The sequence below is a fragment of the Pinus tabuliformis genome, chromosome 4_1, assembly GCF_031772625.1.
Source record: "Pinus tabuliformis cultivar Carrire ecotype Pingquan chromosome 4_1, CPIR1, whole genome shotgun sequence".
Taxonomy (NCBI): domain Eukaryota; kingdom Viridiplantae; phylum Streptophyta; class Pinopsida; order Pinales; family Pinaceae; genus Pinus; species Pinus tabuliformis.
Genome location: NC_142303.1, coordinates 58,058,313 through 58,086,277, shown reverse-complemented (window position 1 = coordinate 58,086,277; position 27,965 = coordinate 58,058,313).

Below are 27,965 nucleotides of genomic sequence, written 5' to 3'. Positions count from 1 at the left end.
TGTGCCTTCTGCTTCCATTCTGCCTCCAGCTGTAACGCGCTCGGTAAGTACCCCGGGGTGGACTCTGAAATCAAATTGGCCCTGTGTAAATTTTCATTTACACAGTCGATAAGTATGCTTGCTTGTGTCGCCGCTGACTCTGCTGCCTGTTCCGCCTGTGTGATTTGTTCGTCCCACTTATTGAAGAGCAGTTCCTTATGATTCTCATTAATCTTGGGTGCCCCTGCTCTTTTCCCTTCCTCGTCATTTTGCCAAGCCAGATATTCTGTTACTCTTCTGTTGGCTTGGTCATAGTCATTCTGCAATTCCACCACCTGGCTGGTGATCTTGTTGCTTAGCTCACAAAAATGCCTCCACTGTGATATTCTGCGCACCATATCTTCCTGTTGCTGTGATAGTTGGTCGTTCAAGCCGATGGACTCTGAAATAAACTCTGCCAGCTTGGGTTCATCCTTGTGCATTTCTTGCACCGAGTGCAGCTGCTTTTCTTTTTCTTCAATACTTCTTTGGTGGCTCACCTGCATCTGGCGAAAGTCTTCTTGTAGCTTTTCAAGCTGCTTGGAGGCTTCAACGTTCACATTGGCTTGTTGCAACTGTTGTTGCAGCAGTTGTATTTGACTCTCGCATTCTTTTAGAAGTTGCTGAACTTCAGAAGCCTTATCGATAGTCGCAGAAGCGTATGCTCCTGCAATCTGAGACAATTTCGTGAGATTGTCGGTTGGATTGTTATTCGGGTCTTTCCATAAGACATCTAGGTGTTCAGCATTTTGAGATAGAGCATCTTCGAGCTTTCTTTTCTTTCTGTGTCTCCTTACAACTGCCCTGTGCTGTGGGCTGTAGAATACGTCCAGTGGAGGGATCTCTTCTACGCTAAGTAGAAGTTCTGAGGATGGAGCGATAGGAAGATGCTCCAATTCTGCGGTACTACTGACTATGGTTGAGAAGACCTCTTGCACCACCTGTGTATTGCTCACAGGTGTTTTCGGGGCTTGGCCTTCAAGATTAATTAGTTCATTGAAGGTCTCCCATTCTTTATCTAATTCTACTGTAACAAGAGGTGCTTCGGTGACGGGAGGGGGAACTTCTCTTGGTGGCGAGGCGGCAACTTGCTGCTGAGCCATCGAACTTGACTGAGCCGTGTCCTTGATTGTTTCTTCGTTCTTGTCTTCTTTGTGGACAGACTCTTTAGGATCTGGAGATATTTCTTTTACGGCGCTGGAATCAGATTTGGAGGCGTTGGAGTGTTCACTGAGGCTGATGCTCGGAGTCGGTTCTCTGGTAGCTACTCGCAGTCTTTCCAGTGGAACATTAACCAGCCTTCTTTCTCTATACAACATGAATTTCCGGAGGTCGTCCGGGGACAGCCTTGACTGAGCTTCCCGCAAAACTTCTTCGAGCGAGTTCTTGCCCTGAAAGAGATCGTCGAATAGATCTTTCTACCCAGAGAACACACTTATCCTGACGTTAGTTGTAAATTCCTGGGCCACCTTATTTGGGTCAAATGGCCTTGGTGAGAATTTAAATAGTTGGAGACACGTCACATTCTCCACCTCGCCAAAAGCGTGTCCCACATCGAATAAAGAGAAGGCCCCGCATGTGACTTGGAATTGAGGCCAAATGGCTTTCTTTTTGTTCTTTAGGTCCTTAGTTAAACCGCCTTCAGAACAAGTCTGATAAGCGATCTCTCGGGCCAACAATTTATCTGGGATGTACAAGGGTAGGACATGAGGAGGTGCTGTGCTTCCAAAAACTTGGATGTAGGTAAACCATTCTTCCCCAAACCATCTTGCGATGGGGGTGATATCAATTTGTGCCTCGGGAGAGCACCTTGGGGGGTCTTTATCGTATATTATCCTATGTATGGGCAACATAAGCCCATGACAAATTTGGTAAAAATGGGGGGCGAACTGGGAATCCCACAAGATTTTATGATAGACATGAATAGGAAATGGATCCTGGGTAGTCCATTGCCAACCCATAGTAGGGAATTTTGATACATGACAGACAGAGTCCATTATATAGGCAGACAAATAAAAAGGAGGATAGAACCTTTGGGAGAAGGATCTCTTAGAACGATAGTGGAGAACTGCCGTGTATAGAGTGTCAGAAAGGATTTTGGCCCAATCTACTATCTCGGAGTTAGTCGCGGCATCAATTAACGGTAGCCATTCAGATGGAAATTTATTGATATCGGGCTTACCAAATAGACTACAGAGCATGGCTGCAGCAAAACAATACGGAGAGGTGAGAGAACCAGTGCTATACATACCGTTCTTATCTTTTTTCAGTGGTTCATCCCTTTTTGACAATTCCTTGGTAGTGTCTGATAGGTCCGGATTCTCTGCTACGAACTTCCTAACAAAATCTGCATTGTAGGTCGTTTGTGGTTCAGGAAGGTGATACATGAGCTTCAGGTCTTGAGCCGCAAACGATCCCATGAGCCCATGTCCTTTGAATTTGAACTGCCTATGATGCAACTCCGCATCATCTAAAATCCACTTGATCATGTCTGTATACGGTAGGATCTTCGGCCTTGCCGCTATTCTGTGGAGGAAAGAGCACGCTAGGTCTTCCAAGGATGCTTCTGAAGGACATGATGCATCTGCGACAGCAGCAGTTGCCTTGATTATTCTAGGGTTTTCTTCTTCTAACAGCCTATACATGCCTTCCCATGTGGAAATGCCTGCATCTTTATTGCATGCGGTATCTGTGTAGAGGGGCGCCATCTCCTTGGTCTTTTCTCTTGTCTCTAAGCTCTGAGCTTTGTTCTTCTTCCCCATCTCACTTGTTGTTTCTGTTTGATTTTGCCTTCGCACTTTGCTCCTGCAGGTTATGAGTAAAATGGAAAGATTGATCAGAAAGGTGATGGGAGAGTTTTAAATGCAAGCGATAAATCAGATACGCCACCTTACGTGAAGCAAATCCGCATTAAGGCACGCGTCTTTATGCCACTTAATAACTAACAACTAACTCATTACTAACATTAAAAGCGCAATAATTTCCAAGTCAGGTTATAGTAAGTGGATTTTCTTTGGGTGGCGTGCTCGAAGGAGTCGTATCAAGGTGCTTTTATGACTTGCCAACGCATCCTGCATGTCACGCGATCGCAAACGGTAGTGATCGCAATATCGCAGATCGCAACGATTCAAATTTTTACCAACGTACCCTGCCTCATTTCTACGATATGCGATCGCAACATCGCAGATCGGTGGACTTGTAAGCTTTTCTTTATGGATGCTAGTGTATTGCGATGCGATATTGTTCACTAACACCGAGGTGATGTGCATATTGGCTTTTAAAGGGGAAACGAAGGCTTTTCTTTAATTTTTGTGATGCGACCTTAAGATTTGCTTTTATGGACACCGGTTTAGGCTTAAGTTGTCCAAGAGACCTTTCCTAAGCTTATGCTCGCAACTTCGAAAGAAATCTTTGTTTTTCAAAAAATTAACTAAGGGTCCCCATTCAATCTAGCATCATGGCTGATATTAGATTGAATCAGGGGGGGGTTGTTGCTGGCCACAACATGTTCTAAAGCCATTTCCATATTATGCTCTATAGCAATTAGTAAGTAACCCAGGATTTGAACGAGCCCTGTTGTTTCGTTATTTCCTCTGCATTTCTAACAGTTTGAATAGCCTGTTGTTCCATTTCCATCTCTACATTTTTACAGTGAGCTAAAGCATGGGAGGAAGATCAATTCGGAGAGAACCACAGGTATTGACAGTTTCTGATGCTGCATGGGAAATCTTAGCAAGGGCAGGATGGCTAGTTTATCTTAATCATTTACAGGAATCCAATGAGACCGTAGCAATATAATTCTTGCAGAACTTGCAAGAATATCACTCCACAGTAAGAGGGATACACATAGCAGTCACCGATGATGTAATTGCAGAGGTCTCGAGACTGCCAGCCACTGGACCTGTGTGGACTCTAAAGAAGGAGAGACTGCATGAATATCTTCCAAGATGAGGGCCAGAACCTGACAGTCAGAGGAAAGGGAGCCCTACCAGCAGCATTGGGTGAGCCGTGGTCAGAATTGGCGAAGATCATCCAGAGCTACATCACCTGTGAAGGCAGGAAAGATGTGGTAAGACCATGACACCTTAAAATCTTAGCTGTATTAAAAGAAAAATGCTCTATGAACTTACCTGCGTTTTAAAATTCATTACTTCATGATGTCACGTGAGGAAATCACAACATGTAGAATCGATAGTAAGTCACCATGGGCTAATACAGCTCATAGTTAGCCACAGTCTTGCTCAACAACAAAGCAGCTGGGAAGAGCTAATTTCCATGATAGAAGGGGGACTGACTATGCCAGCCCCAAAACGTAATCATACAACCGGTACACCAGATAGACCATTGAAATGGAGGAAATCAGTCAGATTGGCATGGATTAGAGGGAGGATGGAAAATTCCCAAGGGGATACTAGCCAACTAGTGGAGATAGATGATTTAGGGGATGAGCAACCCCCACAATTGGAAGAAGAAGGGGTGGAAAAAGAAGTCACCCAGGAAATAACAGAGCCAGCTAGGCTTTTTACTCCAAAGAAACCTGAACAAAACAGTGAAGGAGCACCCCAAGAAGAAAACTAGGGAATTGGCCAAGGTGACAACCCAGGCTCGACTAAACAGACAACTGTTCTTTCTAAGGAAACAAAAGAAATTAGAAGGATACGAAAAGAACAACAAAGATTTTTGAATGTGATAGCACGACTTCGACAACAAATCAGGGTTTTGAAAATGAGAAAGAGAGCAAAAATGATTTCAGGGGTAAGACATGCAACCACTCCGGTGAGACCCCCCAAGAAAAAGGTTCGGAGGACCCACGTCCAGCCTGCTATTCAAAATGTTGATGAAGAACAGTCTGTTGTTCAAAACACTGTTGAAGAACAATCTGCCGTTCAAAACCCCGTTGAAGTGCAGAATGCCATTCAAAAGAAAAGGAACAACATTCAACTGTTGCTCATGTTGAAGTGCAAACAGATGATATATCGGCCTGTGACAAAGAAGTTCAGATAGAGGCATAGTCCTCTGAAGGAATGCAGACTATAAACATGAGGCAATGCAATAAGAAGATTCAAGTAAATCTTCCACTTGCCACTACTATGTGGGATAGTGATCCGAGGATAGTGACCCTACGAGAGGGTTTGATGCAAGCTCAGCAAGCAGTAGAAAAACTCACAGAACAAATGGTTTCTCAAGAAAATTATGAAGAATTACAACAACAGCTAAGGAATGTCAATCTATCCAAAAGCCAGGCTTTTGAAGGATGGTGGAAGGAAGAAGAGAAAGTTGCAAAGGTAACTCATAGGTTAGATGTAGTTATCAAGCAGACGGATACCTTATGCTCTTTTTACACTAACATCCTAGCATGTAGAGCCCCTGCTAAGAATTATTCCTTGTTTTTAATGGAACGATATTTGCAATTGAAAATTAAGGCTGTCAAAGCAGGAGCCCCTATACAAATTAATACTATTGATGATTTCATAAATTGTTGTAAGCACTATGGAGTAAAGGTTCAAAGACTACTATGTGAATTTTATCTGCACAACCTCGTGTTAGATCAAGAGACAGAGCAGAACCCCAGCCCTTTCATTGGGGATATCCAACTGTAGGCATTTGTTTCATTTGGGGTTAATCAAATCAAATGGCTTAAAGCCTATAATGCCTTCCAAAGACAAGAAAACAGATTAGACTTATGGGTAAGAGTTGAGCCTAGAGATCCATTACAGTTATGGAATAAACACAGGAGTCTCATGAGGACTCTGGGCGTGATTGAAGCATTAGGACCCATTCATACAGAAATCAATCGACAAGGGATAGAATACTTCTTTACCATTAAGGACCTTGCCATTGCAGTTGCTAAATTTCGATACCAGACCTCTAATCCAAATATCCAACTCAGGGAACCATTTAATTATGAAAACTTTAAGTTAGCCACTGATCGCTTGAGCCTCTATGGTGAACTTATCTTGAGGGCAGGGCCATCTTGGTTAGGATATAGGTTCAGGAGTCCGATTATTTGGCACCCTGCACCTAGGTACCAAGCCCTGTATGAGATGCCTGAGGGCCAGACAGGCCATCTTTTTGAACACCTAGTTAGGCATCATGGTTGTAGACCACCACATGAGATCCTGTCTCCAGCTTACTCTCTCACTACCTTATATGTCAACTACAATGTTTTCATGAAGGCATGAAAAAGAGTAAGCAGGGGGGTGTGTGGAGTAATGAAGAAGGTATGTTTTATTGATTATTTTTTCATCTTTTCTTTAAAAACTCATAATCCCTTTGCATCATGAACTAGGTAAATAAGAAGAAATTATGACAAAATCGATGAGATTTGTATGTAACGCGGAATAACTAATAATCGCCATTTTCTTATGTAGAAAAAGGGAAAAACAAAATATTGCCATCCCAAGGAAAGAGACAGAGTAGAGTTAACTGTTGTCCCTGTGGTAGGAAACCACATGCAGATAAGGCGATCCAAACTGAAGCGTATCAACCAAGGAAAGGAAAAGGAGATATCGTATTGGTGCAAGAGAACAAAGGGATAACTGGAAGTAACAGTTTGGCGAATCCCTCAGGATCCTCTGATCCTGAGGGATTGCAATCTTAACTATTTTTGCATCATTGATATCTCCGCTCGTCTATTATAAAAAGGGACAGCACTTCTAGCCCGGGGGATGGTTGTTGTTACTCTTATGTAATTTCTCATTGTTATTTAAAACTTTGATCATCGACTCTCGTTGAGAAGTGATTCGCTGTAACTCTGTTTTAATGCTTTAATATAAATCTAGTTGTTGTTCCATCTTTGATCCTGGAATAATCTCAAGCAATGTATCCCTGGAGGCTAAGGGCCCGGCCCTGGTGGAAAACTTGCTCTTGTACCATTATCTTTAATTCGTGCGTGGTTTTCATTATTAACTTTGATCAGTAATCTGGTGTGTTTTGTTATTTTATATCACAGCTCTATTATATTTACAATATCGCTCTCTGTAATAGGAATATTGTATTGTTTATTCTGACTTTATAATGCATTGTTGTTCCTTTAAATTATTGATGTAACCCTACTTTTCTTTACAGAATGCTATTGTTGTTCAATTACAGAGTAACCAGGCTGTAATATTCTTAAGTTGGTATTACTGTATTCATCTATGGTTTATACTTAATTACGATTGTTGTTCAATTGACATTGTTGTTCCATTACGAATTGCGATCGTTATCCATTATAACTGAGATTAATACTTGTGGTATCAGAGTCAGATTACTGTTTCTCTCAATATCAAGGTGTGTTGTGTGTGTTATTTATTTCGGTTTACTGTACATTCACAATTGGCTTTAAGTGTTGTTCTATATTTCATTGCTAATTGGTTGCTGTTCTATTTCCATTTGCTATCCGATTTGTTCTTAGAGTAGGGATTTCTCTTTGATTTCTGTAGGATACGATTGTTGCATTTATTCCTGTAGATTAAAGTGTTGTTGTTTATAAGAATCAGTTGTTGTTCCATTTCCTAGTTGATGTTCCATTTCCTGTTTTTTGCATTGCCATTGCATTGAACAATCTGAAACTGTAGTGAGCATCAACATTTGTTGTCTAGTTCCCAGGTTGATGATCTGTTCCTTGATTGTCTTCAATTACATCAGTTTACAGAGGGATGAGTTATTTTTACTGTACCCTTGACTGATAAACCGCTTAGTTTTGCAAATGCATGATTTAGGATTTAAAGTGATTTGCTATAGGTAGATCTTGTCTTAAGCATCCGTTTACTCTTGTATTCTAAGCACTATACTACTAGCATTACTCTGGCAAATGACAGCCTCAAACTGAGTACACTCTTTGAGATAACAAATTGTTCCTGGATTGATAAGTTAATGTGAGGTAATTAGAGGTGAAAAAGACCTTTTTTTACTGCTCGACAATTAGTACATAGGCACCGGCCTTGTTATAGACATTTTTGTGCCTTACAGCATGAAACATGAAATGTCAATAATCTAAGGGATCCAAAGTCCCTAAACATGTTGTTCCTACCCCTAGAGGAACAAGGTCAGCAAACCACAGCACTAAATATCAGTTCTCCACCTGAAAACACTCAAAAACAAGCTAATTCTGGATCATGTCAACTGCTCCACTGAGCATCTGCGCTGAATGTCAACTGCTCCACTCTGTACCTGCGCTGAATGTCAACTCTAATGAACGCTACCCGCGCTGGGCGAGATTGACCAAGTGGCACAGTCATTCCTCAAGGTGTCAAATGCCCAGGAAGCTTCCAAAATGACACTTGGATCAGTGAATTCGCCTTGTGATGAGTAAGAGGATCTAGATCTCCAAGTGGAAGCAAGAAACTCCAAGTGGACTCAAGAACTGAAGAATAACTGAAGTGGGAGAGGACACTAGTTAGCTCCATGCCAAGCTCAAGCTGACTCATCCTTTCTCCAAAACTCCTATATATAGAGCTCTCTCATGAGGTCTAAGAGGCTGGAATTTTGTGACTGTAAGGAAGTTCTGTTGGTTTGAGTTTAGAACTATTGGGTGATTGCTTGAAGGAGGTGAAGAGGAGATTTCTTTCTGCTGGGAGGTGTTGCTGGATTGGGCCTCTTATGGTTGTAACACTCTCAGAACTTTACTTCTTCCATTAATAAAGCATTTGAGGTTCTTCTATATGCATGTGTCTCTATGGCGAATTGATACTTGTATATTTGATTTATTCTAATCCTTGAATCAATTATGAATGTATGCTTCTTGTAGTTTCCCTTTCTTGTTATTTTGCATGATCTTGGTGTAGCTAGGCCAGTGAAAGAGCAAGGAGCTGGGAGCAAGCAGCTAGGAGAGAAGATTGGATCAATCATTAGTGGAAGATAATGGTTAGTGGATCTCTTTCTCCCCTCTCTTACATCTATTGTGCGATCTCCCATCGTTGTCCAACGATGAAACATCGGAAGAGTCAATCGTGGACGAAAGTTTGTTTCTGATATCTGTAAGCGATGAGTGGTATGGAGATATCATATTTTATCTCCAAACCCAAAAATTCAGGCCTAACACCTCTCGCTCCGAACAAAAACGTATACGATACCAAGCAAAAGACTACATGATCGTCGGTGATACACTTTACCGTCGTGGTATCGATACAGTTCTGAGGAGGTGCCTTACCCATGAAGAGGCCGAAAAAGCCCTGAATGAGTGTCATTCAGGCGTGTGTGGGGGGCATCAGTCTGGATATGCAACAGCACAAAAAATCTTACGAGCAGGATACTTCTGGCCAACCATGTTCAAAGATTGCATAACCGCAGTCAGAAGTTGCCATGCTTGTCAAATTTTTGATAGCAAAACCAGACGACCGCCCGCACCTTTACAGCCGATAGTTGCTGTTGGGCCCTTCGCCAAGTGGGGCATCGATTTCATGCAATGTAACCCCACCTCGACTGGGGGGCATGGGTATATTATAGTCGCTGTTGACTATTTTACCAAATGGGCCGAGGCGATGCCTACATTGGATAACACTGGTGAAACAGCTACCCTTTTCTTTCTTTCGGATCACGCATCGCAAATAGTCACATACCAACCCTCAATGGTCTATTCACTCAAGAAATGTCTCCACCCCCAGTCCTCCTTCCCGATGAGTGCGAGTGATTCGGAAAGATGGGACTGGAACCCAGGGGGCATGCATCCTGGTCTACTTCGGGCAGAGGAAACCCTGGGTATAAGGTAGAATTTCCGCGAAAGAATATGACTAGTCCGTACCCCATCCGAAAGAAAGAAAAGGGCAGCTGTTTCACCAGTGTTATCCAATGTAGGCATCGCCTCAGCCCATTTGGTAAAATAGTCAACAGCGACTATAATATACCCATGCCCCCAGGTCGAGGTGGGGTTACATTGCATGAAATCGATGCCCCACTTGGCGAAGGACCCAACAGCAACTATCGGCTGTAAAGGTGCGGGCGGTCGTCTGGTTTTGCTATCAAAAATTTGACAAGCATGGCAACTTCTGACTGCGGTTATGCAATCTTTGAACATGGTTGGCCAGAAGTATCCTGCTCGTAAGATTTTTTGTGCTGTTGCATATCCGGACTGATGCCCCCCACACGCGCCTGAATGACACTCATTCAGGGCTTTTTCGGCCTCTTCATGGGTAAGGCACCTCCTCAGAACTGTATCGATACCACGACGGTAAAGTGTATCACCGACGATCATGTAGTCTTTTGCTTGGTATCGTATACGTTTTTGTTCGGAGCGAGAGGTGTTAGGCCTGAATTTTTGGGTTTGGAGATAAACTATGATATCTCCATACCACTCATCGCTTACAGATATCAGAAACAAACTTTCGTCCACGATTGACTCTTTCGATGTTTCATCGTTGGACAACGATGGGAGATCGCACAATAATTCTGCGAAAACTAGGGCTTTCTTTGATTTGGATTTTACAAATTCCATATCAAACTCTTGAAGGATCGCTATCCATTTTGAATATTTTCCCCCCAGCAACTGTCGCGATAGTATATACGTCATGGGGTTGCAATCTAACAAGATGGTAGTTTTCCGAAAGAGGACATAATGTCGAAACCTTTGAATCGCTTAAACAGCTGCAAGCGCTAGTTTTTCAACATAAGAATATTTACTTTCTGTATCATTTAAGTTTTTACTTAAATAATAGATAGGATGTTCAATTCCATCGACTTCTTGAACTAAAACCATCGCAATGGTTGTATCCGCTGCAGCCAGATACAGGTTAAAATCTCTTTGATAGTCCGGGGCGTACATTAATGATGCTTTTACTAGACAATCTTTCAGAGCATCAAAGGAAGCTTGCGCCACCTGGTCCCAGACAAAAGGTACATCCTTTTTCAAAAGACGAGTATAACCTTTAGCAAGTTCTGCGTAATTTGGAATGAACCTCCTCAGAAAGTTCGCTTTCCCTTGGAGTTTCTGAATCTGAAGCAAATTTGAAGGTGGAGGCAAATTAATGATTGCCTGAACCTTGCAGGGGTCGAGACGAATCCCATCCTTAGAGACTACAAAGCCAAGTAAACGACCAGAACCGATGCAAAACACACATTTGTGTGGATTGAGTCTTATCTTGTAGTGTCGGCAACGTAGAAATATCGCTCTTAAATGCTGCGGATGATCAGTCCGCTTTCGCGAATGAGCCGGAAGATCGTCGAGATAAGGTTGAACAATGTTCTTGATGTCATGGAAGGCATAATTCATTGCCCTCTGAAACGTCGCCCCTGCGTTCTTTAAACCAAAGGGTAATTTTCGATAAGCAAATGTGCCCCACGGACAAATAAATGCAGTCTTTGACTGCTCCTGTGGGCGGATATTTATTTGATTATACCCGGAAAATCCATCCATAAATGAAAAGATTTCACATCCGGCGCATTCATCAATTATCTGGTCGATGAAGGGTGTAGGGTAGTTGTCCTTCGGACAAGCTTGGTTTACATCCCTATAATCAACACACACTCTAATCGTCCCTTGTTTTTTCATAACAGGGACAATATTCGATACCCAATCGGTTAGAGGAACCGGGTAGATGAATCCAGCATGGAGACGTTTTTCAACTTCTGCCTTAATGGCAGCGGCTTTCTTCGGGTGCACTTGCCGAAGCCGTTGTCTTACTGGTTTGACATCAGGATACATTTTAATTTCATGTTCAACGATACTCGAGTCAATGCCTGGCATTTCATCATATGACCAAGCAAAGACATCTCTGAATTCGCGAAAAAGAGCGTTATATATTTCCAGTTCTGAAGGGGAACAACCTTTTCCGACATAAATATTCTCTACAACATCTGTTTTAGTCGAGATATTTATGGCTATAGTCTCTTCAATATTGGATAGGTTTCGCTCGAAATCCACCGTGTTTACAGTATTTGTTAGGAATTCAAAAACTGAAGGGTGATAAAGGTCACTTTGAGTATCTTCTTCATATTCCGGAAGAAGGGAACGATGGTGGTGATCATTCCATGGTGCCCCCTCAATCATCATTGATTGTAAGATCCCTTCGTCAGTCCCATGTACTCTCGACCAAGGATCTAATGGGGTTCCATATTCTCTAGACCTATCTACCCAAATGCTTGACGAGCGTTGATTTGGGTTCGCCTCCCATGCTTGAAACATTGATTGCTACAATATTTCTAAAGGGCTTGGGGGCAAAACCATTGAACGATCCATGAGAGCAACCATTCAATTCAAGATATCGGAGTAGGATTATTGAAAGACCCCACATTGATGGGAACTTTCGCGCTACCACCTCCTATTTATATAGGAAATGTACCGTTTGTAGCAACCTGCAACATGATATCTTCCAAGTCGCCAGGTTCGGCGTACCACAGGCTATAGTTACAGATCATGGGTCGCATTTTCGCAATCACATGATGGTCGAATTAGCTGCCAAGCTAGGGCTATCTCACGACAGCTCTACCCCGTATTATCCGCAAGCCAACGGACAAGTTGGGGCGATCAACAAGGTCCTGAATCGTATGTTGCAAAGGATGATCGGGGTTCATAAAAGAAGGTGGCACCTAATCCTGTACTCAGCCTTGTGGGCTTACCGAACATCGGTAAAGAACGCGACCGGGTTCACACCTTTTCAACTGGTGTATGGCCTGGAAGCAGTCTTGCCAATCCAGTGCGAAATTTCGTCGCTTAAACTCGCAATTGATCTCCTCCCCGGAACTTCAGAAGAAGAGGCTCGTTTCTTGGAATTAATCCAGTTGGATGAAACCCGTCGTGATGCCGCTTTGGCTAACGAAGCCCATAAGAAATGAGTCAAGGCTCAGTTCGACAAAAGTGTCAAACCCCGTGTCTTCTCAGAAGGTGATTTGGTCTTGCTTTATGACCAAGAGTCCGATAAATTGGGAGCGGGAAAATTCAAGTCCTTATGGATGGGCCCCTATATTGTTAAGAGGGTGTTAGCAAAAGGAGCCTACGAGTTAATGGATTATGACGGAATTCCACTGGCGCAGCCCCGTAACGGGCTGTACCTCAAGCGTTACTATGCTTAAATAGTAACCTGCATGCTTTTGTTGTATTTTGTTTTCGCTAAAATATTTGTTCTGGTAAAATGATCCACCTTTTCATTTATTGCAGATGTCGAACCTTCTGGAGACATGTGTTGGATATGCCGACGGAGCGAGTCGTAGTTCAAGGAGCCTATCCTCCGCAGCCTGGGCCATTTTTGATCCAAGCGGCGAGCTAGTAAGTTTCAGAGGTGTATGTATTGGGCAATCAACGAATAACATCGCTGAGTATAGCGCGTTGATAGAACTACTCTCTGATTCCATCACACGTGGCATACGCCGACTAATTGTCAGGCTAGACTCACAGCTCGTAATACTACAACTCAATGGTATATATTCTGTTCGCAATCCAGCTATTTATCGCATGTTCCTAAGGGTTAAGATCTTGGAAATATGATTTTATTCAATTCAATATCAACATATTTCAAGAAACTTAAACACATTAACTGACTCATTAGCGAACTATGTGTTAGATAGACATTTACAACATTTATAAAAGGGACACATCATCAAAGATTGTACATATGGATCACATAAATCAACCAGAATAAAACTCGAAAATCAAAATACATATAAGCTGTTTATATAGTTCATACATAATGTTCTGTAACCAAGACAAAATTGGTCATATGACCTAAAAACTCAAAAGGATGCTAGGGGGCACCCTAGCCTAGTGGTGCTCATGATAGTACGTCACGGCCTGTGCAATCATGCGCAAGAGACGAGTCCATCGTCTAGGCACGCCGATAGTATGCCGCTGCAGCTGTAAAGGTAACTCGTCAATCTGTACATCCGGAAGACCGCGAGTAAGGCTCTCAACCTGCTCCTGCATAGCTGTAAGGGTCTCAGTATCGTCAAGGTCGCGAATAACAGCTCTCCTAGCGGGCTCCACTGCCGGGGCAGCAACGGGCGGTCTCGGACGAACTGCTGGACGAACAGGACCAATATCTGCATGCACCCAGGAATACAATTAAAAGTCTTGATAGAATAAAAGCACAGCAACATTATAAATGAGAACAATAAACAGTAATATGGTCAAGGAGTTTACCAATGGCGCCCCACTGTTCGCCATCCGGTAGCACCAAATCCGGATCACCTCGGAAATCCATACCCACATATGGATACTCGGAAAACGCCATCTCCTGGCACTCGAACCACCTGAAGAAGGCCTCAGTAAAAGTAATCTGAGGATGACCAGCATGCCTGGACATGTGGTCGACCCACCTCTGCATGCGTGGCTCGGTCGGAGAAGGCAAGTCGAGTATGATGTACTGAGGCTGCATCAGTGGGATTTTCTCCAAGGCGAAGGCAGTCAGAATAGAACCAAATCCAAAGTTCTTCAGCTTCCCGTCCTTTACCTTGGTCAATTTACTTTTCATCTGAACAAGTACTGCATCACACCAGTTGAATACTTTCGGTTGGAGACACTCCAAGGCGTGTTGCATATAAGATCTGTTGGCAACATGTAGAGCTGCGCTACCGGCCATCCTACCAATAGTGTACAGAATGGACCTGAGAGCCCGATCAATAATCTCACGGATAACAATCTTGCCGTCTCTTCTCGGCTGAGAACCTTCCCTGCAATACTGGCGGACATAATCTCTGGTGGAATCAGTCCCCCGGGCCGTACCTGACAAGGAAATGGGGGCACCTCGTCTTGACAACCCATTCAAGAAGTACATGTCCTCTATGGTCAAGGGGATGGACTTTCCCCTAATCTGGAATACTTGGTTAACAGGATCCCAAGCATCAAGCATATACTGCAGCAAAGAAATCTGTGCTCTCATGCTAGAGATACGGAAGAACTTCAGCAGGCCACAGTTCCGCAGAGCGTTCACCGTGACCGGGTCATGGAGGGAAATCATGTCCTCCTCTTCATGTTCTCGTTCTCGCCATGTAAGGGACATTTTGTTCAAAGTTCCCTGCAAAGCAAACAAAGAAGGAGTAAGTTCCTGATTTTGATGAAAAACTGGCGAAAAATCATCAAAAAATGACCTGAAAACTCAGTTTTCTGAGCCCAGCGCAGGCAGAGAGTATCCCTCCTGCGCTGAAGGTTAGGCTGCCTTAAGGCAGCTTGACATTCAGCGCAGGTTTCGAAAGGGGAACCTGCGCTGAAGCTAGGGCGTTTTTGCAAAACCCCTGGGGTTCAGAAACACTGAAAAACAGGCCTAAAACTGGAAAATGAAACCATGAAAAGAAAGAGCTAGGGTTTAGCTCCTACCTGGTCCAGACAGCGCCGAAAATCGTCTGCAGAATCTCCCAGAATCAGCTGGTGAAAATCAAGGAAGAAGAGGCACCTCCAGAGCTCCAACAAACCAAATGCAAATGAAATGGTAAATGAGAGATAAAAACACGTTTTAATGGCTTTTTACGTAGTTCGAAGTGAAATATTAGGGTTATAATCTCATTTTCATGCAAATATTATTCATTTCTAACAAAGTTTGTTGCAGCAATTGAAAATGCAGTACTATACTTGAAAAGAGAAAAGCTAGTAATGGTAAAAAATCAAAATTTGACCATAAAATCGAGCAGTTTTACCGCGGAATTTATGCTCGTTAAAAAATAGAAAAGCAAGATCCGATTTGTTTTAGCACATAGTTCATGCTCGTTAAAAAATAAACATAAGATCAAGCAGTTTTACCGTGGAATTTATGCTCGTTAAAAAATAGAAAAGCGTGAGCAAGAGTTTCCTCCAGAGTTCAAGCTCATTAAAAAATGAACCTATTCCAGTAAATAACCATTGTGATCGTAAATTTATTAGCCATAAAAAGCCTTGGTCGTGTTTGCACCCGCCACCTCCATTCCATTTGGCCAATCGTTCACCTCCATATGATTGTTTACTCATTTTGAGGAACAGCTGCGAAGAGTGATTTCACCTAGCCATCCTTGTGACACTGCCGTGATTGGAAAATTCCAACCTGTACCTGGAATCTGCTGCTATCCCTGTTTATCACTCGTTCCTCAAAAGACGAGTCTTCTTTGAGCTCTTTTCTCCTGACTCGTAAAATATGAAAAGTTTGCCGAGTTTTGGCCTTCCATCTCGTTAAATTGACCGGAAGAGGTATCCCTCCTCTAGATTTTAATCTTTTTGGACCTGAGGGATTATTGCACAAAAAGGTCGAGCGCTTGTTTTATTCGGCTCGTTAAAATTATCGAAAATTCATCCCTTCTGTAGTGTTTTATACTTTTTCGGACTTAAGGGATTAGATGACGAAAAAGGAATTTTGGAGTTAACTTTCTGTACCTTTTCAGACTCTCTAAAAATGAAAAGGACCGAGTTTTCCTTGTCGTTAGACTCGTTAAAATGATTAAATAGCGACAAACTTGTCTTTAGACGAGAACGAGTTTCCCTATCGCTAGGCTCGTTAAAACATAGCGATGGGCTTGCCCGAAGGGCAGGTTATAGAACAAGCATATGTTATCCTCCTCAAGCTTGACAAAAATAAAGAGGTACTGGTCAGAAATGACTGGGGAAAAATTGGGAGAACCTCAAAGCTTTAATGGTAGCAAGTCGCTCTTGAACATGACACTTTGTCCTCCGTATCGCATCGGGTTGGGTTGTTTCATTCACCGGTCTCATCACCATGGTCTTCGCCAAACCATCCACATTTGGGGTAATGCTACCGATCCATCACATCAGTGTCGTTATATGTTCAAGAGATGTTGTTCAGAAAGAGTCAATCATGTCCCATCCACTGCCATACATTATCCTTCATCCATCCATGATCGCCACCCTGAATCATATCTCACATATTGTTTTCACCTCCACTAAAATCATTAGCTCCGTTCCGTGTCACTGATGTGGGATTCATTAAGGCCCTCCTTTGACGGATCGCTTCTTGTCGACTTCAGCTCATTATCCAAGAAGTTGATCTAGGGACACCCCCCCCAGTACTTTGAAGCTTGCATGCCTCAATGGCAAATTTCTCACTTCCGGCGACAGGTATACATCAATGACCTTCGACTAGAAGATTTTGCGTGGTGTTCGACGCCAAGTCCTTTATTCACACCACGTGAATTGTACTGTAGTACCTTGAGGGTCATCATCATTATCGGTGATTCCTCTCGCGCTTGTTAACGGTTTACATTATTGACCGGTAATCAAGCGATGTCTTTCCATGTTCGACTTCAGCGCAATTCTCACATGGATCGACTTGTACTTAGAGTGAAGATCGAATGAGTTTGAAGACCCCGGATCTAGTTTCATCCATCTGGGCTGCGATATATATTCAGGATATAAAGACATTTGACATGTACATCATTGCAGCAGATGATCATCCTACTCAAAGGATGATAATTTCAGCAGAGAATTATCAGTCTACCATCAGACGATCGTCTGTTATATGTACCAAAATGAATTTATAAAGCTGAGCATGGGAATGCCCGCCTTAGCTAGATCATGAAAGCAGAATGAAAAATAATGTATTGTATTTTCTTTTATTACAGGTCACCTCTCAGCGATTGAATGAACTTCGGATCCTCCTGATAAAGCATTTCACCCGATAAACGACCTCATACTTTAGGGGGCAACTGTTATAGACATTTTTGTGCCTTACAGCATGAAACATGAAATGTCAATAATCTAAGGGATCCAAAGTCCCTAAACATGTTGTTCCTACCCCTAGAGGAACAAGGTCAGCAAACCACAGCACTAAATATCAGTTCTCCACCTGAAAACACTCAAAAACAAGCTAATTCTGGATCATGTCAACTGCTCCACTGAGCATCTGCGCTGAATGTCAACTGCTCCACTCTGTACCTGCGCTGAATGTCAACTCTAATGAAGGCTGCCTGTGCTAGGCGAGATTGGCCAAGTGGCACAGTCATTCCTCAAGGTGTCAAATGCCCAGGAAGCTTCCAAAATGACACTTGGATCAGGGAATTCGCCTTGTGATGAGTAAGAGGATCTAGATCTCCAAGTGGAAGCAAGAAACTCCAAGTGGACTCAAGAACTGAAGAATAACTGAAGTGGGAGAGGACACTAGTCAGCTCCATGCCAAGCTCAAGCTGACTCATCCTTTCTCCAAAACTCCTATATATAGAGCTCTCTCATGAGGTCTAGGGAGGCTGGAATCTTGTGAATGTAAGGAAGTGCTGTTGGTTTGAGTATAGAACTATTGGGTGATTTGCTTGAAGGAGGTGAAGAGGAGATTTCTTTCTGCTGGGAGGTGTTGCTGGATTGGGCCTCTTATGGTTGTAACACTCTCAGAACTTTACTTCTTCCATTAATAAAGCATTTGAGGTTCTTCTATATGCATGTGTCTCTATGGCGAATTGATACTTGTATATTTGATTTATTCTAATCCTTGAATCAATTATGAATGTATGCTTCTTGTAGTTTTCCTTTCTTGTTATTTTGCAGGATCTTGGTGTAGCTGGGCCAGTGAAAGAGCAAGGAGCTGGGAGCAAGCAGCTAGGAGAGAAGATTGGATCAATCATTAGCGGAAGATAACGGTTAGTGGATCTCTTTCTCCCCTCTCTTACATCTCATAAAGAAGTAATCTCGAATAGCTTTGCTTTGATTGTTGCTGAGGTACTATCACCCTTAGAGTGGGATAGGGTCATTCCGTATTGGATACTTTTCCCAACAACAGGCCTACAGAAGGCTACGACCTTCTCTTTTCTTCCAAGGGCCATGCTTCATAAATTTCCAGACTGGATCCATCAATTACATCAAAGCATAAAATCAATCACCACTGTAACACAACTATCAACTATATCTGCATCATCAATCTTTGAATCACCCAACAACTGAATCACTAAAACCCTGTTATCAAAACACAATCACCAGAACATAGAGCTAAACTCAGAACTCTGCAACAACCACTTGGGCCAACAACAACCTCAAATATCAAATCTCATAATGTATACGCTACTTGGCTGTGTTGAACCTGCGTGTATACGCCTTTTCACCAAAGGGAACCAGCATATAGATCTAAAAATAATTACCTATACCTTCACTACAATGCTCTACTTCAGATATACCCAGATCATCAGATATAGAGGATAAGATATGTGTCAGTATTCAGATATGAACTATTCATGATCATACCATATAATGATAATGCATTTTAGTCTTCATGATCTCGGTCCATCAACCTTCATTCGCCACATAGGTGCATCCTTAGCAAAGCATCACATACCCATAACCTGCATAATAGATCTCACACTTCATTAGATATTCATCACTTGCACACATTGGCCTAATGATCTTCTCCTCCTTTTATAGTCTTAAACCTTACTCAATACCATGGACCAAAACCACTTAGGACCAATACCTTGGACCAAATACCTAGGGTCAATACCTCAGACCAGATACCATGGACCAATACCATGGACCAAAATACCGTGGACCAAATACCACGGACCAAAACTTACTTTTACAACATGTACACACTTTCCCTTTTGTGAAAGTGCATGTGTACGTTATACGTACCTTTTGTTCTATTAACTCGTGTGTATATGCTCCTTTGCCAGGGTGAACCTGCGTATACCTCTTTTTCTTCATTCTTTGTAGTATGATCATTAATTCTTTTCTTATTGACTTGCTGCATTGTGATCTGTCATTCTGTCATCTGGGTGAGTTGCCATCAAGGACAACACTTGTATCATAATGCCAACAATCTCCCCCTTTGGACTTGATGACAACAACAACACCAAGTCACTCTCCCCATTTGACATCAAGGGCAAAGGGCGGACCAAGATATTCTCTCCCTTTGATATACATTGTGCTGTCCATACTCCCCCTAAGTACATGCTGAAATCTCTGATTGAGCTCCCCTTTTGTACATGCTAATATGTACCAATCCGTCCATGCTCCCCCTGAGCACATGCAGAGTCTGAAAAAATATTTTTCAAAAGAATAACATGACTCTACAGCTCAACTAAGTGAGTATGACCTTCCTATCACCAATGACTCATACATACATCAATCTCCCGACCAAGTGGGGATACACCATTTTGACTCATTCACCCAACCAAGTGGGGATATACCAAATGTTTATACATGACTGAGATAGAAATTATTACATCGTATGACTCATGGGTCTTTAAAAGATATACATGACATTTAGACCAAAGACCTAAAGAAGACCATGATAGTCATCAACAACTATCATACACCATATACGATCTACACCATAAGCATCTATTACCAGCATCTAGACCTGCAATACCATTCTCTTGACCAACCAACAATAAGTAGCAAGATGTATCATTCAGCCATATAACCATCATCACGAAAGACTTCTAACAATAATTCCAACAATGCATTATTCGAAGTATATGCTCCCCCTGAACTTGTGCCATACCATCATCAAACAGAGCAGATAAGTGCCTGAACCAAATCAGACTCCTTTTCTGTAGTTTGAACCGCTGCTTTTTCCTCATAACACCATATACACGACTATGCAGCCTCTAACTCACATATATATGTGACTTCTCTTCACAATAGTTGCATATGAAAATTGGAATACTGAAGTTTTACACTTTCAACTTCCCTTGGGTCTGTTACGTCTACAAACTGAGCTATGCCACATCTTTCCGACAAAAAATCCATCTTCTTCAATACCTAGGATTGAGATGATGTATGCTCCCTTTGGTTTGGTGTCCAAGTTTTTCTCCTGCATTCCTTTACTTTATGTCCAAACTTGTTACATTCATAACATCTTACATGTTTCATATTGTTTTTATTGCAATCAATAGCTTTGTGACCAAACATATTGCAAGCAAAACAATATCCCTTAAAGTACCTTGATGATTTTTCTGTGTGATGGTCTTGAACCATTCTACTTCTACACTTGGCTGCAACATGTCCAAAATTATGACATATAAGACATTCAACATCATTCTTTGAAGAAAATAACCGACTATTACTTCCACAGTTAGGAGTAAAATATTTTCTTTGAAGAATTTCTTTCCTTGGTAGTTGATGAGGTTGTCTTCTCATCTCCTTGTTGAGCATTTCAGATTTCTCACTAGAGTTCCTTTCCTCACCTTGTGAGCTAGATTCCCCTTCAACGGATTCATGAAAGCCAAGACCAGTTTTGATGGTAGGTACCTTTGACTACTAAGAATATTATCCAAAATCTTAGTACTATCTTGAAATCGTAACAGTTTATCCTTTTCTTCTAATTTACCTTTTAAAATATTTACCTCAATTTGATGTTGTTCTTCCTTTTCCAGATATTGCTTCTTTATGTTTTCTTCAGCTTTTCTCCCTTTCTCAACTTGTTGCCTTAATTCGAGAACTTCATGTTCTTGTTCTTCAAGAGCTTCTTCATTCTTCTTCTTTTATTCTTCAAGATCTTCTTTTAGAGAGAGGATCTTGGATTCAAGTCTCTGTATAGTTATACTCTTATCATTTATTTCATTTTTTAATGATGTCACTACATCCTGCAGCCACTCCCTTCTTCTGGTTACTCCCTCCAGCTGAACTTTCAATTTGGTAACTTCTTCCTTTTCTACGTCATTAATTTTATATGCCATGAGAATTTTACTTTCTTGATTATCTTCATCACTATTGGACAAGCCATCACTATCGTCATGAGTATAATAACTACTATTACCTTCTTCAGATATCTTTCCTTTGTTATGAGGGCATCTAATAGCGTAATGACCAACTCTACCACAAGAAAAACATTTGAAAGGTAGCTTACCTTTGAACCTTACAGAACCCCGTTGAAGCTTCTTGACAAAATTTACCTCATATTCATCTTTTGAAATGTATCCTGATTCATTGAGTTTTTCTTTTCCCTTTGTTGATGCTTTAAATGAGGCTTCTCTCATATCTGATGGTCCTCCTTTTCTCATCTCAAAAGCAGTTAGGATTCAATGAAGCTGCGTCATAGTGATATTATGCAAATCCTATTTTTCTTCTATGGCAAACACTTTGGGTTCAAATTTAGCAAATAAGGATCTCAAAACTTTCTCAACTAAGACAACTTCCTTAATTTCTTTACCCAGATTCTTCATACAATTGACAACCTCATCTATACGTAGGAAGTAACTAGCTATGCTTTCATCACTATGCATCTTAAGAGTTTCATACTGTATTCTAAGAGTTTGAAGCTTAGCACGTTTTATCTGAGAGTCTCTTTTGTAGCTCATAATGATTTTTTCCCATATTTCTTTGGCTGATTTGAGCTGCATGACCTTGACAAACTTTGATTTTGACAAACTTCTCAATAAAATAGTAACAACTTTGGCATTGGTATCATATTGCTTTCTACCTACCGTATCTATAGGAATTGCTAATGGAAATATATATCCTCCTTCCATGATTTCCCAAATATCCACTCCAAACAATTGTACATAGGTTATGGTTCTTATCTTCCAATAAACAAAATTTCTCCCATCGAAGATTGGTGGTCTGATGCATCCCTCTCTTTCTTGATTAGTCATGATGATGGATCATCCTTCACGCAATCAAGCTTCTTCTGAAGGACCTACTTTGATACCAATTGTTGAAAATAATACTGAGAAGGAGGGGGGTGAATCAGTATTAGCAAATCAAAAACTTTTTCATTTCCATAATCAGATTCATATATGCTACTTCAGTTAAGGAACTCATGGGTACACGCAACTGTGTTTAATGCAACTAGCGTATATCCAGCCAACTTATAATTCAGTTAATTCATCATATGTTGATTTTTAATCAGTGCATCAGAACTTCATTAACCATATAAGCAGTAACCAGGTGGAGTAAAAACAGAACAGATCATCACACATAAGAGACACACATGAACACCATGATATAAGGTGGAAACCCAATGCGGGACAAAAACCACCTGCTGCTCTTTTCTTTAATATAACAAAAACCTGTTTACAATATTTTACTGGCGCAGACTCATACCAGTATGCAGTCACTCACATGCAAAAGGCTATAGCCTTCTCTCGTTCTCCAGCTTCTATTGGAAGGGAGCTACAACCCGCTAGCTCTTGTACTAGCCGATATATTTACTAGTAAGTAGGCACCGGCCTAGAGAAGGCTACGACCGTCTCTTTTCTTCCAGGGACCACATTTCATAAATTATCAAACTGGATCCATCAATAACATCAAAGCATAAAATCAATCACCACTGCAATAAAACTATCAACTATATCTGCATCATCAATCTCTGAATCGCCCAACAACTGAATCACTGAAACCCTGTTATCAAAACATAGTCACTAGAACACAGAGCCGAACCCAAAACTCTGCAACAACCACTTGAACCAACGGCAACCTCAAATATCAAATCTCATAATGTATACGCTACTTGACTGTGTCAAACCTGCATGTATAAGCCTTTTCACCAAAGGGAACTAGCGTATAGATCTGAAAATAATTAATTATACCTTTGTTGCAATGTTCTACTTCAGATATACCTAGATCATCAGATATAAAGGATAAAATATGTGTCAGTGTTCAAATCTGAACTATTCATGATCATACCATATAATGATAATGCATTTTAGTCTTCATGATCCTGGTCCATCAACCTTCATTCACCACATAGGTGCATCCTTAGCAAAGCATCACATACCCATAACCTGCATACTAGATCTCACACTTCATTAGATATTCATCACTTGCACACATTGGCCTAATGATCTTCTCCTCCTTTTATAGTCTTAGACCTTACTCAATACCATGGACCAAAACCACTTAGGACCAATACCTTGGACCAAATACCTAGGGTCAATACCTTGGACCTGTTAGGATTCCAAGAAACTCTCCTAGGTTGTAGCTCAGAGATGCCTGGTAACATATAAATTCAACTTAATGGAAGGAATGATGGTTTGGTTCAAGCCAGATAACCACTTCTACTATGTTTCACTCCAAACATGCATGAACACCCTCAGACCACAAGGCTTTAGACCACCAATGCTCACAGTTTAGATATTAGGTGAATATGGAGAATACTAACCACACTAGCAGATACACAATACCATGTGATGGTCGGCTGCAACTAGTACAGAAACATGCAAATCTAATCTATTAATGCCAAGAAAGGATGACGGCTCTCCTACATTAGATAGAAAGAAACTTGAGCGACCTATTCAGTGATTCATTCAAGATTCTAACACAGAGATATGATGACAATTATCTAGTGCTAAACATCAAGAGATCAAGAACACAGCATATCAGGTACAAGCTTAGAACAGAGGAAAATGGACAGTGAGAAGTTAACAGCAAAAGTTGTATTTGCTGAAAATGAAGATGAGATGCTGCAGGTGACAAAATGTCTACAGTCTCCAGAAGTTGAACCTTACATCAAATTCCAACCTTGATTACATCTTTCTTCTGAATATTTATAATTTTACATTACTATGGCACTTGGCCATCTACGTATGGAGGGGTCTTAATTGACCACCAACTTCATTTAACTGCCTGATGGAGTCTCTAAACGAGGTTGCTTGCTTGACTGTGCAAATCTGATCTTGTACAATTGCTGTGTTGTCCTTTAGGCGATTGGAATGCTTGAAGCAATGAAGTCCATGACTGATACTTTATGTTACAGAGACATGCTATGTCCCTTTCTCCTTTTGGCCATGCTTTCTATTTAATGTGGTTGTTGGGGATATTACTGTAACCGATCTTGGCAGAGCTGGTCATCTCCTTCTTCAGGCGAAAAATGGTCAAGGATGTGGGATGCATGGGTACACGGATAGTTGGGATGAGAGATAAGGATGACCATCGGATCGGCGAAATCGACGGCGGAAATGGCAATCAGCACTGGACACCGCCGATCAGTGATCACCAATGATTGGATCGGCAGGTCGCAATGGCGAAGGCAAATCAGCACAAACCATGGGGCAATGGCAATTATGATCGGTGATTAAACGAGGATCGTTGATCACACATATGGATCAACAACCCAAATCACATTAGCGGATCACAGATCAGGGAGACCAAGGGGCAGGGCCTTTACATATAGCAATATGCAATTATGATCAGTTCGCATCGCAATATCGCATCGGTGGAAACCAAAGGGGTGGGGTTTTATGGTTGGTTTGGCTTTGTGCTTAGAGCTGGGGCCAAAAGGGACTTTGTCAGATTTTAGAAGGTTTATTTAGGGAATGGGAAAGGTTTAGAGGTGAGCGGGGTGGAGGAAGAGGAAGGGAAAAGTGACCAATGCGAGCCCCCTTTGGACACAACCAAACAGACCATGCTTCTTTCTGACCTTAGAAAGTCAGCACTGCATAGCAGAGCTAATAGGACCAGATACCATGGACCAAATACCACGGACCAAAACTTAGTTTTCCAACATGTACGCGCTTTCCCTTATTTGAAAGTGCGTGTATACATTATATGCACCTTTTTTCTGTTAACCCGCGTGTATACGCTCCTTTGCTAAGGTGAACCTACGTATACCTCCTTTTCTTCATTATTTGTAGTCTGATCATTAATTCTTTGCTTATTGACCTACTGCACTGTGATCTGTCATTCTGTCATCTGAGTGAGTTACCATCAAGGACAACACTTGTATCATAATGCCAACACGGAGGTGGCCCGTGCCCACCCCATTTAATATTGTGGTGTTTGGATGGAGGGCTTGGCGGGGTGATGGCTGCCGAGCCAATCTTAAAATTTAAATTTTTGTTAAGGTTTGGGGGAACTGACGGGGGTGACTTCCTGTTGTCCCAAAGAATGTAATATAATTTTGGTTCCCAGTGGGGATGGCGGGGGTCATGGCTCACCACCCATTTAATAATTTTTTTTGTTAAAAAAACACAAATAGGCCATTTTTGAAAATTCAAATTTTGATCGTAGGAGACAAATTAATCAGGCCACAAATTCGCCTGGAATCTGGCCCAGGTTGGCCGGAATTCGATGGCTGGATTTCTTCCAATTTGCGGCCTCCTTAAGCCTGCCTAATAACCAAAGTCAACCTGAATGTTTACTGCCCCTAACTTTCACATACGAGGTCAGTTTGATGAACCATTCACACCACTGTGATTAGGACAACGAGATCTACTCTTTGGTCATGGTTTGAAATCATTCTAATCATTTTTTATTTTCAAGCTTCCATAAGCCCTCTTTGTCTTTTGTGTGTCTCTAGAGCCACCTGGATCAATCCTCCCCACTGAGGAGCTTTTGGTCCTCCAAAAGCATGAAGAATAACCTGCAACTTCTCTGTACCTTGTCTGCATCACAAGCATCCTGCAAGGTCTCACTTCCATATCCTTCACCTTTGTTCTTCACAGCCTTAAGCGATGAGCCGACACCTGCAATCTCTACATCCTGTAGTACTTTGTTTTGCAAATTACATGCTTGAATTTCATGACCAAATAATGACCCAAGCGTCCTACACTTGCCATGAGTTTATAACACATACTCGGTGGTCAAGTTTACATCAATATGGACACAATATCCTAGCTATGAAAACAAGGCCAATATATCATTGTTTCTTCAACAAGTGATGGAAAACACATCATCACTGCAACACATGATTTACAAAAATAAGGCCAAACACTATTGTTTTGACAAGTGATGGAAACACAACATCACTTTCACAGTTCAACATGCAACTCAAAATAAGACCAGACATCATTGTTACTGAACAAGTGATGGAAAACACATCATCACTTTTACATTTTGAAATGCAGCAAATGATTTACAAAAGCACGACCATGACAAGACAACATATCTAGAAACCATTTTTCACTTATCGCTGTGAATGGGTCATCCCCTTGTTGTGTTTTTTCTTGTCGAACAAAAGTTTCACCTGGTTCATGCATCGACACTTTGTCTTTAAGGTGCCGCTCTGGATGGAGCCTCCAACATGTGGCTCTTTGATGGCCACTTCTGTCGTAGTGACTACAATAGGTCTTCTTCCTCCAAATCTACTTAACATGTTTCTTTACCTGCTGTTGAGAGGGTCTCTCATGCCACATATTTTTGTGTGTTGCCATTCTTTTCCAACACTTAGAAAATGTATGGTTATGTAATCCACAAAAGGTACATATTTTTTGATTCCATGTTTTACGTTCATCATTAACAAAATTATTAGAATCAAAATGATCATTCGAGAATCGAAACTGGTTATACCTTTCCTTGTTGTCTCTAGTGTAAGTATGGCGATGAGAGCTTGCCTTAGCTCTTTCCCTGCAATTGAAACTACCATGGGATGATGAGGATGTGTTCCCATCATTCTCTTTCCTTGACGATTTCAACGATGTCTCAGAAGAATCTGACACCTTCGAGCATTCTCCCTTGGTGTATCTCAAGCCTGCAAGTTGAGGTCTCTGCACAACCTCCAATGGTTGAGTCATGCCTTGGTTATTATCACTAAGTTCTTTTTCCTCCTTGTGCCTCGTCCTGGTAAGGAGCCTCATGTTTTTCGTTGTAATTAGGATCTCCAAATATCCAACATAAATCATACTATGTGAAGACAAAACTGAAATGAAATCAACATCTTTCACCTCCTCTATCGATTTGGAAAGAACTGATGAGGGTTGCTCATCATCTATTGTTGGTGGTTCGCTAGTTGTCTCGGTGCATTCTCCAACTTTCTTTCTAACATACTCAAGTGCTGCCTGACAGGGTAATTCTTCTACTTTGATGGGGTTGATAATGCCTTGGCCATTAACGCCCAAGCTTTTTCCTTCATACCCCATTTTCTTCAACAGTTTGGAGCCAATTCCTGTGGTATGATTTTCAAAAGCAATGAAATCATCATCAGGACACATACATGAATTCAGAGAACTACTTTTTACCTCACATGGATCACACTGCAAATTTTCCAAGCCCTCATCCTTTGCTTGCAGTTGTCGTAGAAAACTATGTTTTTCCTCTTTCTCTTCCTGTAGAAGCATCCTCAATTCAGCGTTCTCTGTTTGAAGAATTTGTTGTTGTACGTCAGTTCTTCCAGGGCCTCTTATGTGGCTTGCAACTGAAGCTGCAATCGCTCCTTTTCCTCTGTCTATTTTTGTAGAGTTTCATACATTATTTTGGAAAT